This window comes from Pipistrellus kuhlii, unplaced genomic scaffold (assembly GCF_014108245.1).
Source record: "Pipistrellus kuhlii isolate mPipKuh1 unplaced genomic scaffold, mPipKuh1.p scaffold_m20_p_64, whole genome shotgun sequence".
Classification (NCBI taxonomy): Eukaryota; Metazoa; Chordata; class Mammalia; order Chiroptera; family Vespertilionidae; genus Pipistrellus; species Pipistrellus kuhlii.
In genome coordinates, this window is record NW_023425567.1 from 1,643,834 (window position 1) to 1,663,452 (window position 19,619).

The 19,619-nt window shown below is 66.4% G+C and overlaps 1 protein-coding gene across 1 annotated transcript in view; it reads right to left on the bottom strand.

Moving 5' to 3' along the window:
• The window catches only part of MPPED1 (metallophosphoesterase domain containing 1), a 50,205-nt gene extending 41,562 nt beyond the window's left edge, over positions 1-8,643 (bottom strand). The window contains exon 1 of the mRNA XM_045575091.1: positions 8,618-8,643. The gene's annotated coding sequence lies outside the window, so the exon portion shown is untranslated. The remainder of the gene's footprint in view (positions 1-8,617) is intronic.
• Between the last annotated feature and the right edge of the window lie 10,976 nt (positions 8,644-19,619).

Genomic DNA, 19,619 nt, shown 5'->3' on the forward strand with positions numbered 1-19,619 from the left:
GGGACAGAGCGGGGGGGACAGAGCGGGGACAGAGCGGGGACAGAGCGGGGGGGACAGAGCGGGGGGGACAGAGCCGGGACAGAGCGGGGACAGAGCGGGGACAGAGGGGGGACAGAGCGGGGACAGAGCGGGGACAGAGCGGGGACAGAGCGGGGGGGACAGAGCGGGGACAGAGCGGGGGGGACAGAGCGGGGGGGACAGAGCGGGGACAGAGCGGGGACAGAGCGGGGACAGAGCGGGGGACAGAGCGGGGACAGAGCGGGGACAGTGCGGGGGGGACAGAGCGGGGACAGAGCGGGGGACAGAGCGGGGAACAGAGCCGGGACAGAGCGGGGACAGAGCGGGGGACAGAGCGGGGACAGAGCGGGGACAGAGCGGGGGGGACAGAGCGGGGGGGACAGAGCGGGGACAGAGCGGGGGACAGAGCCGGGACAGAGCGGGGACAGAGCGGGGACAGAGCGGGGGACAGAGCGGGGACAGAGCGGGGACAGTGCGGGGGGGACAGAGCGGGGACAGAGCGGGGGACAGAGCGGGGAACAGAGCCGGGACAGAGCGGGGACAGAGCGGGGGACAGAGCGGGGACAGAGCGGGGACAGAGCGGGGGGGACAGAGCGGGGGGGACAGAGCGGGGACAGAGCGGGGACAGAGCGGGGGACAGAGCGGGGACAGAGCGGGGACAGAGGGGGGACAGAGCGGGGGGGACAGAGCGGGGACAGAGCAGGGACAGAGCGGGAGACAGAGCAGGGACAGAGCGGGAGACAGAGCAGGGACAGAGCGGGGACAGAGCGGGGACAGAGCGGGGACAGAGCGGGAGACAGAGCAGGGACAGAGCGGGGACAGAGCTGGGGACAGAGCGGGGGGGACAGAGCAGGGACAGAGCGGGGGACAGAGCGGGGACAGAGCGGGAGACAGAGCAGGGACAGAGCGGGAGACAGAGCAGGGACAGAGCGGGGACAGAGCGGGGACAGAGCGGGGACAGAGCGGGGGGGGACAGAGCGGGGACAGAGCGGGGACAGAGCGGGGACAGAGCTGGGACAGAGCGGGAGACAGAGCAGGGACAGAGCGGGGACAGAGCTGGGACAGAGCGGGGACAGAGCGGGGACAGAGCTGGGGACAGAGCGGGGACAGAGCGGGGACAGAGCGGGGGACAGAGCTGGGGACAGAGCGGGGGGGACAGAGCGGGGGACAGAGCGGGGACAGTGCGGGGACAGAGCGGGGGACAGAGCGGGGACAGTGCGGGGACAGAGCGGGGGGGACAGAGCCGGGACAGAGTGGGGGACAGAGCGGGGGACAGAGCCGGGGCGGAGCCGGAGCAGAGGGCAGGGCATGTGCAAAGGCCCCGAGGCGGAGGCACGGAGCCTCTCTCTGTGCTCCCAGCCTCAGGGCTCCTCAAGAAGAGGCGCCTAGACTTCCGGATCGGGAGAAGCAGGGCTCAGCTTCGGCTGATGGGCTGGGGGACGCCGGACGGTCCCCTGACCTCTCTGCGCTGCCTCCTCCCGGGTCCCGGGGGAGAGTGAGCCCCGAGCTGGCCTCTCCGCTGACCTGGGCAGCCTGGCGGAAAGGCTGGAATTCTGGCTGAGAAACGCCCTCCGCTGGGCAGGGCTCCCTCCTCAGAAGCCCGTCCAGGCGGCTTCTCCTCGGGCGCCCTCGCCGGCCGGACGTGGGGTCCTCGGGGGCCGGAGCCTGGCGGGCCAGGGCCTCCGAGAGGCCATGAAGCAGCCAGAGGTGCTGACTGTCCGGACAGCTCACAGAGGAACGAGCTCCCCGAAGGCCCCACAGCCCGGCCAGGCCACCCCTGCCGCATGGCCCAGGCCCCGCCACACCAGCCCCAGAACAAAAGTCTTCAGTAGGCGTCAACCAATGAGCCAGGAGTCACGGTTCCATTCCCCGTCAGGGCGCATGCCAGGTGGAGGGCTCCGTCCCCAGTGCGGTGCAGGAGGCAGCCAGGCCATGATTCTCTCTCATCGGTGATGTTTCTATATCTCTCTCCCTCTCCTTTCCCCTCTGAAATCAATAAAAATATATTTTAAAAAAATAAAATAAAAGTCCTGAAAATAAATAAATAAATAAGTAAATAAATAAAAATAATAAGAAAAGTCCTGAAACATACTTCTGACCAAAAGACAGCCCGGGCCCAGCCTCCCTCACCCCTCCAGCCAAGCTCGCCGCTTGGCTTTCCCTGCACACCAGGAGTCCTGCCTCTGAGCCTCCGCTCACGCTGTTCCCTCTGTCTGGCAGGCTCTGAGCACCGGCTCACACAGCTGTCTCCCAGCTGCGGGCCTGGAGGACACCCCCCCGGCCCCCCCAGGCTGGGCCAGGGGCCCCCAGGGCCCCCCTCCCCACAGCTTCCCACGCAGTCTCGTCCTGTGTCTGAGCTGAGTGAGAGGCCAAAGGGTAAAACATGTGACCGGATCCCGGTCTTCCATCTGTGAACATGGAACCGCCTGCACCCGCCCTCGCAGAGCTACAGGGAGGGTCACAGGACGTGGCCCCCAAAGCAGCAGCCGGCAGAGCGCCCCGCTCACAGCAGGTGCTCCCGAAACGCCCCTTCCGCTGCAGCTAGAAAGTCCCGCTGGCACCCAGGAGCTCTGCCGGCAACTGCCGAGAGCTGAGCAGAGATTGAGACGCCCCTGCCCGCTCCGCCCCACACACCCAGCGAGTCCCCTGTGATTCACTTCCCCGGGCGTGTGGTCAGCACACCCAGGGCCTCCAGACCACGGTTCCTAGGCGAGCTCTCGGCACCCTCACCGGCGCCAGGGCACCAGCCCGGAGGCTCCCTCGGCCCCGGGCCCGGGGCAGGACCTGTTGGGGACCCAACTGACTCAGATGTGACCCTGACCCTCCCAGGGCACAGGCCGCGCAGGAGCAGCCAGCCCCTCAACAGCAGCTTAGAGAGGAGGCCAGCCAGCATGGGCCAGAGGCTTGACTCATGGGGGTCATCTTAACCCCGGGAGTGGGTGAAGGGGGTGGGGATTTGCAAAGGAAGATGCTGGGTCACCCCAGCAGCCGAACAGCCGAGCACACGAACAGACTCTCCGGGCGTCTGCAGGGCCGGGGGGCGCTGATCGGTAGAGCCAGGACAGAGTCCCTTTGCCCCGAGGCACCCACTGCCACCCGCACTGTCTCCCCAAGGCCCGCGTGGGCACTGGGGCAGCCCCGTCCACGCCTGCTACCCCCCCTCAGCCCTCATTCCCGGCATGCTCGCCGGCTCTCAGAAATGTCCCCATTTCCACGGTCACAAAGCGTCACGGTCACCACAGTCAGAGCCAGCTCGAGGCTGCAGGGCGACCACTCCGAAAGGTGCCACGTCTCCTCCTGTCGCCAGCACCTTCGCAGCCACGTCGGTGGGGCCAGGACCACATTGTGTGTCTGTGAAACAGAAGCCCCACCGAAGTGCCTGCCCCACAGCCTTCCCCACTGAGGCCCTTCCTCAAGGGAAAGCTTTTCCCGGACCTCACCGCCCTGCTCCTCCAGCCCTCACCGGGAGGGGGGCGGCCAGCAGCCCAGGCCTGCGCCCCGCGGCCAGCCCCGCTGCAGGCAAGCCTCCAGCCCATCACCCAGGGCTGCCCAGCCAGCCAGCTCAGCAGAGGCCCCGCTTCTGTGGATAACTTAGCTGCCACGTGGCGAGATGTCACAGAAAAGCCACACTAACGTCTCCTAAGTAGCCCCCCCACCCCCACCCCAGCAGAAGGCAGGAGCGATCATACAGAACAGAACAGACAGCTACCGGGGTGTGGGAGGGCTGGCAATAATTCCTTCAGGAGCCAGGTTTCCTCACAAGCACCAAAATCACCTTCATAATGTGTGTGTGTGTGTGTGTGGTGTGTGTGTGGTGTGTGTGTATGTGTGTGTGTGTGTGTGTGTGGTGTGTGTGTGGTATGTGTGTATGTGTGTGTGTGTGCGTGTTTTCTTGTTTTGCTGGAACCTGGACATATGCAATGGATTAGTTGGTAGTTGGAAATGTCATAAAGGATCAAAAAATAAGCAGAGGCACCCCAAGGGGAGAGGAAAGAACAAACAGTCCAGTGTGTGTGTGGGGGGGGGGGGGGGTCAGAGCCAACCCCTGCCTGTCCCAGCGGCTGGCCCCCAGTGGACCGTGCGAGGCCGGAGGGCAAACCTGCCCACGGCCGGGCGTGGCGGCCAGTCCAGGAGCCGAGGAGCTCGCCATGGAGGGACCCGGGAACACTGAGCAAAGTGGACATATTCCTTGAAATGGGATCCAGCGTGAGTGGCTCTAAAGCGTTTACCACTTAAAAACCTTTTAGCTGGGCCCGGCTTGAAGGATGACAACACGATTTTAAATTACACTTTCTAATTCCTCGCGCCCACCCACCCCTCCCCACCCCGCCAGTGGCTGCCGCTTCATTTTCCAATTATGCACTTTTATTTCAGAATGATGGAGAGCGCTACTCACTGGATCATGTCCTGTCTGCCTCACGTAGCTGCTCACTATGCCTCCGTACGGGGCGGCGGTCCCTGCTCCCCGCAGGCCGGTCCGCACATCCCAGATGCCCTCTGCGCCCAGGGCCCCGACCAGGCCGGAGCCGCCGGAACCCGGAGCCGGGCTGAGACGTATGTTTGTACGCCGCGCTCCGCTCCGTGGATTATTATAATTCCGGTGCCTTCTCTCTCCGCCCCGCAGATCAGCAATCACATCAATAATAGCAGGTGCACTGATTTTTCTTCTGCAAAGTGCCATGTCCCAGTTTCGGAAATAAAGCGCTTGGAGGTCCACGTCGCTGTGGAGTCCGCACGGGAGGCCGCTCGGACCCGCTTCAGACGCGCCCGCGCACAAAAGGACCCGAGGCCCAGGTGTGGCCATCGGCCTTCCGCCCCCGCCCCCAAGGGGCCCAGCACCCTCGCCAGAACCGGGGCTGGGCCACACAGGGTTGGGGGACCGGGGGGTGAGGGTAGAAAGCAGGGGAGTCTTGGCTGCTCGGCATTCAAATACAATCTGCAAAGCGCGTGAGCGTGGATTTACAGTTCTCACGGAAATCCATTAAACAGATGTCACCGAGCATAATCAAACGGCAGCACGGTGCTTCTGCGCGCACGTCTGCGGCTGGGGTGCTGCCATCTTTATGATCAATTTAAGTGTGTTTTTTTGTGGTCGTGTGGGAATTCGCAATTAAAGATTAAACCTCCAAAGTATGATCAATTAACGAATGACAATAACAATCTGAGTGACAACGGTATAAAAGCAGAACTCCATTTGCCATCCCCCGGCCGCCCGCGGCTTTGGGCAGGGGCCCGCTGCTGCTCCCCAAATGCGGCCCTGTTCTCGCTGTGAGGGGGGAGGCAGGGCTCGGGCAGGGAGCTGCCGCCCAGGTAGCGGGTGCAATGTATTCTGCAGCCTCGCAGGCCTCAGTCCTCCTGGCAAATGCAAACGCCTGTTAGGAAGGCGGACGGATGGGCGCGTTGGAAACCGAAAGCAGGCACCGTTTCCTTCGTAAAGGGACAAAATTAGCGCGGGCGGGCGATGCCAGCCAAGGTCTCCCCGTGGCATCCGGCTGGGCTCCGCCCTCCGTGGAAAGGGGATGGCGGGGTGGCGAGGGCGGCAGGCAGGCCCTCCCAGCGTGAGCCTGGCCGGGAGACGGGGCCTCCTGAGCCCTGTGCCATCCACCGGAGGGGACTCTCCCGGAGCTGCGTCTGCGGATGCCGGTGACCGGCTCTGGCACGGAGCTGGCCCCGACCCCGGCCGAGAGGCCCTCACAGCGTCCTTCGCCGACAGCCGGTCCCTGGCTGAGCTCAGAATTAACACACAGGTCCCAATGGAAGGGTTTTTCTTCTCATGAGATTGGCCAGAGATATTTTAAATGGAGTAAAGCATAACTAAGTCTTGGCTCGTTTGAGGGGGGAAAAATCAAAATAAGGTAAACCGTTGGGGCAGCAGAATGGCCAGGTCGCCGGGGAGCTCCGCCGGGAATCAGGTTCACCGAGAAGTGGTATTCCTACCTCCCTCCGAGCCCCCGGAACCCGAGCCGTCCCCAGGCGCCTCTCTTCCCCCTCTCCTGGGGGCTGCTCTTGCTCCTTCTTTTTCTTTTTTCTGTTTGTTTTTTCAGTTCTTCAGACCCAAGGCAGACAGCTCAGTGGCCGTCTGGAGAGGACGCCAGCTGGGGGGATGCCTCCTCCGAGGGCCTTCCACCCCCCTCGCCCCCGGACCCCGTGGCTGCAGGGCACTGCCCTCAGGGTCCCCCAGCACCATCCAAACCCGGGGACGTGGCTGCATGAAGCTCTCCCTTCACCCTGCTCCTCCCCAGTGCCCCTCGCCTTATCCTAGGGGCCGGGCTCTGGACGGAAGGAAGACCCCACCGGCAGCCTGCCCCTCACCCGCGACGCCAGAGCGGGCGTCTGCGGGCACAGAGAGGGCCCAGCACCCATCCCTCGGCCCCTGAGCCTGAGGCGCCCCTTCCCGGGGTCCCTCCCTCCGAGGGGCAGGCAGACAAAGGTACCGGCGCCACAGAGATCTCAGGGAGGAGAATGGGGAGGAGGGGAGGCTTGGAAGAACCCTTTTCTGCTGCCAGGAGGGAGGGGGTGGGAGAGGCCTGTCACGCTGTCACATGAAGGACGTAGACAGACAATTCGGGGAGGAGGCTCCCACCCTCGGCGGCAGCTCCCGAGGCGCAGACGAACCTCCGCCGATGGCACGTTTGTCTGTGCTCGGTGTTTCCTTGTTAGCAGCCTCTGCCCGGCCAGCTCAGGCCCCGGCCCCTGGGAGCCACGGGCAGTGCCAGGCCTGGAGCTGGAAACATGGAGTCATCTCCGTAGACTAACAGGCGCCCTCTCTCAGGGGAGTGTCTTCTCTTTTCTCAGAGTCGGGAACCCACCCCCCGAAGGCTGCTTTTTCTCCTCGGGGCTACCCTCCCGTGAAGCCCTGCCGCTCCCGTGGTCCTCCGCCGAGGGCGGGGCGTCCTGGCGGGTGCCCACCACCGCCTGCGGGGAGGCGGCGAGGCCAGGGGAGCCGGGGACTCCCGTGACTTTGGTCGGGTGGACTGGGCCCTGTGTCACCGGCAGGCTCTCCTCGGACTGTCATTCTGTACGTGGTCTCTGCAGTCCTGACATGGGGGCTCATGGGGATCTTCCACTAAACTTAGATCCGGTCTCTCTGCCCACAGTCCCAGCCCAGAGACACGGGCGGGGCGTGTGAGATCCGGGGTCCCACGTGTGGGTGACCCTCGGAGCCTGCCCCCCCCCCCGACATAAACAGGAAAGCAGCCCCCCCCCCCCCTGAAGACTTCACACACAGTTAACCCTGTGGCTGCCAGCAGCCAGGCCTGTCCCAGTGAGCGCTCCGACAGACGCAGTGTCTCCCAGAAACCGTCGTGAGGAGAGGCCCTCAGTGCGGGGCTGCCTCTCGGAAAGCCGGACGCAGGGAGCCGGGCAGCTTATTATGGGGGCTCACACCAGGTCCCCCGGTCACCGCCGGCCCCCAGAATGCCTCTCTCCGATCGCCACCGGCTGGCTCGGCCACCAAACCCGCCTGGCCCCAGCCACGCCGCCACCCTCCCCGAATGGTCTCCTCACGTGTGGGCGCCGGGAACCAAGGCCTGGCTCCCAACGTGGCCGTGGCCGTGGCCGTGGCCGCCACACGATGGCCACTCTGACTCTTCCAACGCCCTGTAGCCCACGTGCAAGTTCCTGGGAAAGTTGGCTTAATTTTTCTTTATGGCAAAGAGCAATGGGGGTGCCTGCCGTGGCCGTGCCTCCTGAGCCCCCGCTGGGCTGAGCCCTGTGACACGCCCCCGGCCCCATTCACCACCGCAGCGCCGGCTCGGCATTCACGCCGGCCCACTTTTGTTCCCAGTCTTATTTCATAATCGTCCTCCACTTAGCAGCTCTGCTCGGGCCTTAGAAACGGAGGAGGAGGCAGCCAGCTCCCCGAGGGGCACCCAGAGGGGTCTGACCCAGCACGGGGGAGGGCATCCCCCAGAGGCCAGCAGGGCAGGCCTGGGGGCCCGATCCAGGCGGGGGGCCTCCTGGTGCCATCTCAGGCCACCCAGCAGCTGGGAGGGGAGCGGGACGGGAGCCTGCGAGCCCGCCGGCCTGGCACGGAAGCCGGGCACCTCAGCGGGTCTCCTCCAGGGAGGGGAGATGGGCATGCGTTCACTCTCCTGTAGCGAGTCCCGGACAAACAGGCTGCTCCGCGCAGGGCAGCGGGAATGTGCCTGGGAGTCCGGGACCTGCTGGCTAGCCTCTGGTCCCCGGCCAGGCACACAGCAGACAGCGGTACATGTGTGGAACCAGTGACTTGATAGATGGACGAGGGATGGAGGGAGGGATGGAGGGATGGATGGACAGACAGACAGTGGAGAGAGGAAGAGAGGGAGTTTCCGGCAACGGCTCTCAAAAGTGACCACCGAGCGGCATGGGAGCCCCCGCCCTGGCCGCGCTGCACACAGTAGGCTCTCTCTCCCAGGCCGGGCTGCCATTGTTACCCCGGCGGCACCACCTGCCCCGCAGCCGCTTGGGCAGTGCGTGGGCAGCGCCGGCGCCGGAAAGTTTGCTGACCCCGCGGCCCCAGCGAGTCCGGCGCCGGCCGCGCGCCCCTGGCGGCTCCGCCGGGCGGGCACCGGGCACCGCGGCCGGAGTAACTTTGGGCGCCCCGCGCCCCCCGCCCCCGCCCCCGCCGCGGCCTCGCCCCGCGCCGGAGGGCCCCCGCCCCGCCCGCCCGCCCGCCCGCCCTACCTGCCGCTCCGGTCGGCGGCCCGGCCGGGCCGAGCAGCGCGGAGGGAGCGGCCCGGCTCCGGGAGGCGCCGGGAGGCAGCGGGAGGGCCGGGGCTGCTCTGCGCCGGCGGCCGCCTCGCCGCGCGTCCGAGGCAGCAAGTGGGAGCCAGACTCCTCCTTCGGGGGGCGGGGGGCTCCCCGCGGCCCCCTCCCGCCCGCCCGCCCGCCCGCCGCGCGCTCCGAGCCTCCCCGCTCCCGCTCCCGCCTCCCGCTCCCCGCCCGCCGCCGCCGCCGCGGGGAGGGCCGCCCGCGCCCCGCGCCCCGAGCCCGGGTCCCCGCCCCGCAGGCCCGGCCTCGGCCCTCGGCCCCGCCCAGGCCCGGCGCCCGCATCCGCCGCCCGGACCGGACCGGACCGGGAGCCCGGGCGCCGCGGGGCCGGAGGCGGAGCGGGCGGAGCGGGCCGCGCGGAGGGAGAGGGTCGCGGGCCCCGCAGCTCCGGCCACGCTGCCCGCCCTGCCCTGCCCGGCGCGGGGCGGGGGCGCGGGGGACACACGGGGGCGGGCGGGGCGCTCTCACCTCCGATCCGGGCGGCGGGCTCCGTGCCCGGGCGTGCGCGGCCCTCCCTGGGCGCCGCGGCCCCCGCCCCGCCCGGACCCCCTCCCGGAGCCAGGAGGGCACCGTGCTCAGGGCCCCTCCTGCCGCTTTTGGGGAGACGTGGACCCCCCTCCCAGGCAGCACAGGCCGCGCCCCTCTGAGCCCCTCGCTCTTACCCCCGGGGACCCCAAGCTCCCCATTGCGGGTGCAGCAGCGGCCGCCAACCCCAGGGGGGCAGGTAAGCGGCTGGACCTGAGAGCCTGGCGCCTGGCCTATTGGGGAGGGCAAGAGCAGCACCCGTCAGGGTGTCCCAGCCGGTGACCTCTGACCCCTGCCCCAGCGGGCAGAGGTGTCCGCAGGGCCTTGTCTCAGGGCACAGGTCCAGGCCACCAGGCCGAGTGGGAGGTGAGGAGGGTGTGGCCCCGCCGAGCCCTTGGAAGGCCCCTGCATAGATGTCTGTGCGCCCCTCCCCCAGCACTCCCACTGCCCCCCCTCCTGCGTCCATCTCAGCCTCACACGGTCCCAGGTGCACACCGGGCCGCTGCTCCGGCCTGGCCTGCCTTGGGGAGAGGCCCGGCTGGTAGGAGGCAGACAGGGACACAGGAAGTGCCCTGCAGGCACAGCGTGGAGGTGGCACAGTGTGGAGGTGGCACAGCTAGCTGGGTGGCTTCTGGAGGCGGACTCTCCGCAGCATGCCGAGGAGAGAAGGTAGGCGAAGTCCTTGCGGGCAGAGGGAACAGGCCGTGCAAAGACCTCGGCATTTGGGAGGGGCTAGAGGGAGAGGAAGGGGGGTGGAGGGAGAGAGGGGTACAAGGAGATGCCCCTGGGCACCTGCTTAAGGGACACACGTGGTCATGGGGAGCCACGGGAGGTGTTTGAGCCGGGCATGAGCTGGTCCGTTTTATTTATTTATTTTTTAGCGTTGGCTCTGGTGGCCCTGAGAGGGGGAGGGCAAGCAGGCGGGAGAGGGGAGGCTGTGGGGGTGGAGTGGGGGTAGAGGCCTGGGCTGGGCGCCAAGGCCGGAGAGGAAGCCAGAGGCTGGCCAGGGGCCTCGGGAGGGACCCCCTCCTCTTCCGTGTGTTGGGGCCTCACTTCTCTCACCCTGTTCTGGGGTGACTGTGGAAACACAAGCTCGGGGCAAGAGGGAAGGCGCCTGAGTGGGGGGCGTCTGCCTGGCGTGAGGGTCAGAGCCCCAGGGCAGGCAACCCCCGTCCCAGGCAGAGAGGGGGTGGGAACTGAGGAGAGTCCCCCCACCCCTCCCCGGGAGACACGCGGGCCTGGGGCAGGGGGTCAGCTCCACGGCTCAGGCTACATGTCCTGGCACCTCTGCCATCCCGGCCACCCTGTGTGCCTGGCCTGTGCTGGGCGGCCAGGGGTGCAGGGGCACCCAGGTACAGCCCCTGCCACCCAGCCAGGGCCAGGGCACGGCCAAAGGGGAGACAGTCAGAGGCCGCCGGAGGGATGGGCAGGGGCTCCAGGAAGGCCGCAGAGCACCGGCTGGAGGAGGGCGGACATGGGCAGGGAGAGGCCCGACAGGCGTCCCTGGCAGCAGGCGCCCAGGAGGAGCACCAGGACAGCAGGGGCGCCAGAGGCCCTGGAGCTCAAGGCCGGTCACCCGGGCCCTGGGGTGCCACCCTCAGCAGGCCCGGGCTCCGGAGGACAGTGAGCAAGATGCTCTGCGGAGTCCTGGCCCAGAGCCAGACAAGGCCGGTGTCTGTCGAGAGAGTGAGGGAAGGAAGGAAGGGAGGGAGGGAGGGAGGGAGGGAGGGAGGGAGGGAGGGAGGGGGGAGGGAGGGAGGGAGGGGGGGAGGGGGGGAGGGAGGGAGGAAGGAAAGAAGGAAGGAAGGAAGGTGGGATGGAGGGATGGAGGGAGGGAGGGAGGAAGGAAGGAGGGAGGGAGGAAGGGAGGGAGGGAGGGAGGGAGGGAGGGAGGGAGGAAGGAAGGAAGGAAGGTGGAATGGAGGGAGGGAGGGAGGGAGGGAGGGAGGAAGGAAGGAGGGAGGGAGGAAGGGAGGGAAGGAGGGAGGGAGGGAGGGAGGGAGGGAGGGAGGGAGGGGAGGGAGGAAGGAAGGAAGGGGCTGATGAAGGATGATACCCAGCACCCTGAGCACCCCTAGCTCACAGGACCTCCCAGCGCCCCCTCCAGGGCTCCCCCCTCCGTGGACCCAGTGCGTGTCCCAGAGACACAGGCACAGTGTGCGTGTTCGGGGGGCGGGGCTCCCCTTATCAGCCCAGCTGCTGCCCCTGCTGCTGCCCAGGGCAAAGCCACGGCAGCCTCGGCCTCCGGAGCCCCGAGGACATGTGACTGGGGGTAGTGCCATGGTCAGCAAACTGCGGCTCCAGAGCCACATTGTGATTCTTTGGCCCCTTGAGTGTGGCTCTTCCACAAAACGCCATGGCCTGGGCGAGCCTATGTTGAAGAAGTGGCGTTAGAAGAAGGTTAAGTTTAAAAACCTGGCTCTCCAAAGGAATTCCAGTCGTTGTGCTGCTGATATGTGGCTCTGCGGACTGATGAGCTTGCCGACCACTGGGGTGGTGGAGAGCGTGTGGCCCTGGTCCCGGGGTCAGAGCCAGGATCTTGGGACCCTGGCCCCACTTGGCCAGCTTTCTGGCCACCTCCAGTCCCACTGGCCCTCTCCTTAGCTCCCGGAGCACCATCCTGTACTTCCCCGGAACGTGCATCTATGGAGCGCCTGCTGTATGCCTTTGGAGCAGTGCTCCCCACCAAAGGGGCCTGCCCTCCCCTGCACCGCCCGCCCCAGACCACGGGCTCTGAGCTTGACCGGCACCCGCCTGGTCCAGGCTGCTGCTTGGGGGCCGGGCTCCCTCGGGCCCAGCGCTGCCTCAGCCGGGGCCCAGGGAACGCGGAACGCGGGGTGGGCAGGGGAGGCCCACTCCGAAAAGAGCAGCCAGCCTGGCACGCACGCAGACATGCTGCTTTTGGGGAAATGTAATAACACAGTGGCACTTGTTCACGGAGACTAATAGCAGCCCGGAGCCATCCCACACGGCGCACGCAGCCAGGGTGGCCGAGGGAGGGAGGAGAAGGCGGCGGTCTGCCTCAGAGGCGGGAGGAGGCCGAGGGGACAGCCGGGGGCTGGGTCAGGACAGCTGGGCACTGCAGAGTGAGGTGTGTGCTCCGGGAGGATGAGAGGGAGCGGGCAGCCCCGCAGAGGGACCGGCCTGTGCAGACGCTCAGAGGTCAGGGGAGCGTGGACTGACTCCCAGGAAGCGGCCCTTTCTGACAGCCCGGGACAGACACCAGCTGCGCCCGCCAGAGGGGCAGTTTTAGGGCGCCGGTGTGCCAGGACATGCCCAGGGCCAGGCCGGGCTGCTGGGAGGGACTGTGGCGGGAAAGTGATGGCCGCTGCTCATCGCCATCTGAACCAGGGAAGCGGGGACACTGAGCACGTTCGCTCCGCTCTGAGAAATGAGAAGCGAAGAAGGGATGCAGGCGGAAGTGTGCAGGGCCCCGTGGCCGCCCTGAGGATGAGATTACAGGTGATTTCTAGCCTCAGGGGAGCTTTCTTTCCTTCTAAATATATTTTATTGATTTTTTTTTGCAGAGGAAGGGAGAGGGATGGAGAGCCAGAAACATCGATGAGAAAGAAACATTGATCAGCTGCCTCTTGCACACCCCCCACTGGGGATGTGCCCGCAACCACGGTACATGCCCTCGACGGGAATCGAACCTGGGACCTTCCAGTCCATAGGCCGACGCTCTATCCACTGAGCCACACTGGTTTCGGCCTCAGGAGAACCTTTTGTCACCGCCTGCTGACATTTCTGCTTTCTTTGTCCTGGTTAACTCTCACCTGAGGATATTTTCCCCATTGATGCTTGGGGAGAGGGGAACGGAGTGGGAGAGACAGAGAGAGAGAGAAAGAGAGAGGGAGGAACATCAATGGGGGAGAGACACATCTATGGATTGCCTCCTGCACGCACCCTGACCAGGTCTGAGTCTCACCTCCAACCGAGGGATGTGCCCTTGACCAGAATCGAACCCAGGACACCAGTCTAATGGAGGACACTCTAACCACTGAGCCAACCAGACAGGGCACCCAACATTTCTATGATCATCAAAATGTCGTGAAGGGTGGGGGGCATTCGGGGAGGGGTGCGAGCAGAGCGTGAGGAGGGCAGGGGCTGGAGTCATGGGCAGGGCCTGGGCTCTCTCACCCCCTCGGCCGCTCCCCGCGCCTGGCTCAGAGCCGGCCTGCAGAAACGGCTCTCGTTGGCAGATACTCACGGGCTCCACAGCACGCAGGGCTGTGTCAGGCCCAGCACCACAGGAGGCCACAGGATTTCCGGGGTCAGCCAGGCAGGGGCCAGGGGCTCCTGCAGGGGGGTGCCTGGGCTGGGGCTGGAAGGGGGAAGCCTGGCTTGGCATGCTTACCTCTGCTGCCTGACACCCCCAGGGTCTCTGCTCCCACCCAGGTCTGTGCCTCCCGATACAGTCCAAGGCAGGTCAGTGTCAGTCCAGGTGTCAGACACGGGCCTGTCCCCGGCCTTTCTGGGTCCCAGAGCCCAGGGTGAAAAAGCCACACCCATCAGGGCCCAGGGCCCGCCACCTCTGGTCAGTCAAAGAGACACAACAGGCTCGGGTGCCGCCATAATGATGATCCCAGCTTTGGGGCCACGTCCTGCCCTCCTGGTCAGATCTTGCCTCTGCCACTCACAGCGTGTGACTGTAAACCACCTCCATCTCTTCTTCTTCTCCTCCTCCTCCTCCTCCTCCTCCTCTTCTTCCTCCTTCTTCTTCTTCTTCTTCTTCTTCTTCTTCTTCTTCTTCTTCTTCTTCTTCTTTTTTTACATTTTTTCATTGATTTTCCACAGAGAGGAAGGGAGAGAGATAGAGAGCTAGAAACATCGACCAGCTGCCTCTTGCACCCCCCCACCCCCCCCACACACACACACACACACTGGGGATGTGCCCGCAACCAAGGTACGTGCCCTTGACCAGAATCGAACCTGGGACCTTTCAGTCCGCAGACCGATGCTCTATCCACTGAGCCAAACCGGTTTCGGCATCTGTCCATCTCTTCTTGACGGTTGGAAAGCCAGGGGCATACCCCTGCTGGAGGGCAGTACCCGTATGCCCTCTGCCATCCACTCTCAGGAGGCAGGGGCTGTTGACGCTGTCACCGTTCTGGGCCCCCAATCTCGGCTCCGGGTTCGAACGCACCTGTTCTGCCACCAGCTTGCTGGGACCTTGGGACTGTCTCAGGTCACTCTGAGTCTCCGCTGTCTCGCCGTGAGGAGGAAGTGATGTCACAGCGCCCTCCCCGGCTTGCTCCCAGTGATGTGACAAGAGTGCAGAGACCCCAGGAGCCCCCTCCTCCGCCCCTCGTTGAGGTCCCGGCCAGACTGCGCTCAAACGAGTCCCGGGCCCGTTGCAGGGCGCTCCCCACAAACGCCAGGGGCAGAGGGACCTGGTACAAAGGGAGTTAGTCATTCCCAGGCTCTGCCGGGGGAGATGGACCTGGAGGCTGAGGCATTTATCCTGGACGATCGGCTCAGCATAGGCCTGAGGCCCAGTAGGTCTGGCTCAGGGATAGAGCCTCGGCCTGCGGACTGAAGGGCCCCGGGTTAGATTCCGGTCAAGGGCAGGTACCTTGTGTGCAGATCCCCAGCCCTGGTTGGGCTGTGCAGGAGGCCACCAATCAGTGTGTCTCTCTCACATCAATGTTTCTCTCTGCCCCCCTCCTCCTTCCTACTCTCTCTAAAAATCAAGGGGAAATATCCTCAGGTGAAGATGGACAAAAAAAAGGTAGGCCTCAGGAGTGGTGTCCCCCGCCCGGGACCGGGTCTCCCGGAGCTGGACAGAGGCCACGCCCCACTCTCCTGTGGATGGGGAGGAGCCACCGTCACGAGCGTGGCCGGCGTCCCAGCGCCGAGGCCTGGCCCCTCCGTGCTGCCTGAGCCTGGGTGTTTCCTGAGAATTTTCCAGGTTCCGTGCCGCTGGTCTGTTCCTCACAACAGCCTGGTGGGACTCGGCAGGGAGAAGCCTTCCCTGCTGAAGCGAGACTGGAAGGCGCATTTGACAGATGGGGAAACTGAGGCTCCGGAAGGTTTCCGGGCCTGACCAGCCAGGACATGGCAAACATGTAAAGCTGGGACTGCGAGGCCAGTCTTCGGACTCCAGTCCACCTTTCTCACCTCCACCCCCTTCCCCACCCCGGTCCCCCGTCCCGGGTCCCAGGCCCCTGAGCCCGGGTCCCAGGCAGGCTCCTTCCACCCCCTCTAAGGCCCCAGGCACAGCCAGGTACTATTCAAGCAGGGGCTGCCGCTGAGCTGTCCAGGGTCCTGGCCAGGCCCAGCCCTGCCCCGCAGCCTTCCCTGGCCCGTCCGCCTCTTCCAACCTCCTGGGTATCAAAGAGGGGGGACGGTGAGGGGGGCTGTCCCGGGGCCCCGTCTTGCATTCCCTGTGGGCCCGTGGGTAGCACCCTCTCACGCTCCACGCCTTGGTCTCCTCTTCTGAAGGATGGGTCCCCGTGGGGCAGGCCCGGAGCTGGTTCATCTTCCATAAACTTCCATCGATGCCCCCTCCCCCTGGGCCAGGCAAAGCCAGAGGCTTGGAGGGACTTGGACCGGCCCCGCCCTTTAGCAGCGGGTCCAGAGCCTGAGGGGCCTGGGAACCAGCAGTGACCACACCACGGAGCAGAGAGGTCACCTCACCCCCCCTGTGGGCTGCCCGGTGACAGGGGAGGAGGGAGCAGAGGGTGGGGAAGGGCCCATAAGCTAAGGCCGGGAGGCAGGAGCCCAAGGGGAGCCTGGGATGGAGGGGAGAGGCTGGGAGAGAGGAGAGCGGCACCTCGGCCAGCCCAGCCTGTGATCCCTGTGATGTCCCGGAGCTCTGATCCCCTGCGGCCCCGGGAGGGTCAGGGGGAGCAGACGGCGTCCACCGTAGCAAAGAGCCTTGAACCTGGGGTGGGGTCAAGAGCACGGGGGCAGGCCTGGGGCCCAGCAGCAGGGGAACAGCTCCTGAGCCCCCTCAGCCCAGCCCGCCTCTCTCCTGCAGGGACCCCCCTCCCAGCGCCCTCCCCGGGGGCCGGAGGAGCGAGCACAGGCTGGCCTCGGCTGGGGCCTGGGCAGGGCAGGACCGGCTGCCTCACCTCTGCACCAGGCAGGCATCTGCCCGCGGGGGCACCGTCCGGGGTGAGGACTGGCTGCCGGTGCTGGCTGTGACTTCCTGCCAGTACAAACCGTGGTGGCCCCCAGGGACCAGCCACCCGGCCCCAGCCCCAGCCCAGCCCCTCCTTGGTCACCGGTGTCCCCATACCGGTCACTGCTGGGCCCGGCTCCGTTCCCGCGCCCACAGGCACCCCGCAGACCACACACCAGGGGTGCCAGCCCAATGGGCCCGGAGGCACCCCCACCCTGCTAATGCCGAAATCCCCGCGGGGAGCCGTATTCCCGGTGAGAGGCAGGATCCCGGAGGCCTGGGGGCGGGGCGGCCCACACGCAGAGCCCTCCCCACCCCCGCCAGCCCCTCGTGCCTCCACTCGCCCGTCTGCACGCCCTCCCTCCGCGTCCCCGGGCCTGTCTGTCCTTGGGCCCTTCCCTGTCAGAGGGCCTTCCTTCTGCTGAGCCGGCCGCTCCCCGCTTGCGCCCCTCCCACCCAGGCTGCACAGCACCCTGCTCCCTCCCTCCGGGGTGGCTCTGAGGCGCCCTGGGGCCATCGCAGAGCTCCTCCCAGACCGCACCCCAGCTGCACATGCCTCTCAGGGGCCCCTCCAGCCAGCACCCCGCTCCCCCACGTCTCCAGGCGCCCAGACCACTCCCTCCGCCTGCAGCCACACTGTGGTGTCTCTGACCTGAGGAGTGAGACCCCCCCGCACCCCGCCCTCCGCGCCGGCCACCTCGCCTCCCTGTCCAGCCTCCGGAGAGGCCGCCTCCGCTGGCCTCCACGGGGCAGCTCACCAGCCTCCAGTGCCCATGGCAGCCTGCCCAACCCCAGCCCTGGGGCCGCCCCTGCAGTCAGGCCGAGTCAGCCTCCGGGCCAAGGCCCTCCGCTCCGAGAGTTCTGGTCCCGGGGCACCTCCAGGCTCATCCCAGGCCCCACCCCGTCCTCCGGACACGCCTGCCAGCTCCTCCTCTTTGGGGGAGACTCCACTGGCTCAGCCCTCTGCCCCGCGGCGGGTCCCACAGCAGCGATAGCAAAGCCGTCAGGTGTTCAGAACGGTTGTGTGCCGGGCATCGCGCTGAGAAGGACCCGCCAGCCCCACCCTCCATCAGCCCTACTTACTCGTTGGATCCAAAAATATTAACTGAGCTACTGCTATGTGCCACGGCTGTTTGTAAGCCCTGGCATGCAGCGTGAACGGTGACGCAGGCATGAAGGTTCCCTGGGACAGGGAGGAAATTGGGGCTCAGAGAGGCCACGTGGTGGGTTCCCCATCCTACACCCACGCACCCCCTCACGCCACAGCCTCCCTGTGGGCCCCCCCCCAAATCAGCCACAGGGCCCAGGCCTCCCCCACCCCCACCCCCACCCCCTGGGTCACCCCTGGGGCCCAGCACCCTCCGTGCTTTGTTCTCCTCTTCCGGATGCTCCACCTGCTGCCATCCCGGCTGCTGCCTCCCCCGGAGCCACTGCCAAGCCCCTCCACCCCACCCACCCGTCAGTGCTTCTCAGCGCCTGGCGGCAGCCAGAGGAAGCCAGCAGCTCCCTGGCACACGCCCGCCCACCCTCCCTGCGTCCCCAGGCCGGGGCCCCAGGGGGAAGGAGGAAGGGTGGGCGCTGGGGGAGTCCTCACTGCAAAGCAGGAAGCTGAGGCGGGGCCCAGGCCTCCTCGGGAATCGTCCGCATCAGTGGAATGAACCGTCTGTGAGGAAGGCAGCTCCCGTGGCAGGGCTGCTGCCATCAACCCACCCCGGCCACCGGAGCTCCGGAGGGTCAGGCCTGCCCTGCACCCCGTCAGCGCTTCCTCCGGTGCTCCTGGGACCCCCCCGGCCGCCTGGCTGCCCGCAGCCCAGTGGGCACCAGAGGGCTAAAGGGGCAGGCGGTGCCTCGGGGGCTGCCCTGCCGCCCACTCAGCACGGCTGCTTCTCCCGGTCCCGGTGCCTGACTGGCCCTCAGGTCAGCTGTGCTCGGCTCCTGGAGGCGGACTCTGTCCCCATCTGATGGTCCCCAGAGGCAGCGGAGGGCTAGGCAAGGGGCACTGACTCCCTGAGACACCAGTGCTGCAGGAACCCCTGTGCCACCTTTGGCGGGAGATGAGGATAAGGGAGCCCAGGACCGCCTCCTGCTTCCTCCCTCTGCACCGAACTGCCTCGGGGCCTCCTGCTCAGGCTGGTGAAAGCAAAAAGAGGTGGCAGACCTCGGCCCTGCCCCCGCCCCCTGCCCCCTGCCCCCTGGGCCCTGCCCTTCCCCTATGCCTGCTGCCTCCTTCCAGAGTGAGAAGCAATGGCCTGGGGGTGCCCTGGAAGGAGGCAAAGGCAGCCTGGCTGGTGTTGCTCAGTGGTTGAGCATCGACCTATGAACCTAGGAGATCACAGTTCAGTTCTGGGTCAGGGCACAGTCCGGGTTGTGGGCTCCATGCCCAGTGGGGGGTGTGCAGGAGGCAGCTGAGCCATGATTCTCTCCCGTCACTGATGTCTCTCTCTCTCTCCCTCTCCCTTCCTCTCAGACATCAATAAAAAAATTTTTTAAAGAAAAGAAAGAGGCAAAGGCAGCTGGCCCGCCCTGCCTGGCCTCCGCCGGGGGACGGGGGGTGCCAGGACCCGCAGGCCTTAGGGTACCTGGTGGAGGCGGGTCCTCGGGGGCCCACTGGCCAGGCAGCACCGGAAGAGAGCGTCGGCCACAGGAACCTCGAGGAGCGAAGGGGGCGGTGGCTGTTATCTGTGAGGGCCGTGGGCTGGAGGAAAGATCCAGAAACCCAGGGGCTGAGGACCCCGTGCCTGGGGCCTTCAGTGCCCAGCAGGTGGCCCGCCCCTGCGATGGGGTGTCCCAGTGTCCCATTCAGATTCACGGGGGAGAATCACATTGGGCCACGCTTGAGTCAGGTGTCCAGTCTGGACCAATCAGCCACGATGGGGGCGGAGTCACACAGTGAGTCTGGCCAATCCCAGAGAGCGGAGACTCTGTGGGCGGGGCAGCCTCTGCAGGTGGCTCCCGGCTTTGCAGGAGGAGGCTGAGGGGCCCTCAGGACTCAGGGTCCCTCCTGGTCTGTCCAGCTCCGGGGGCCCATCCAAAGCCCTGCGGTGGGCGGGAGCGGGGTGCGCTGTGGGGAAGAGGCAGGAAGAGGTGGTGGGGGGGGTCAAGGCCCAAGGAGGAGCCCTGAGCCAAGGTGGGCGGACTTCAGGGCCTGGAGCAGGACAGACACTATGGGCCCCTGCTTGAGCCATGGCGGGAGGGG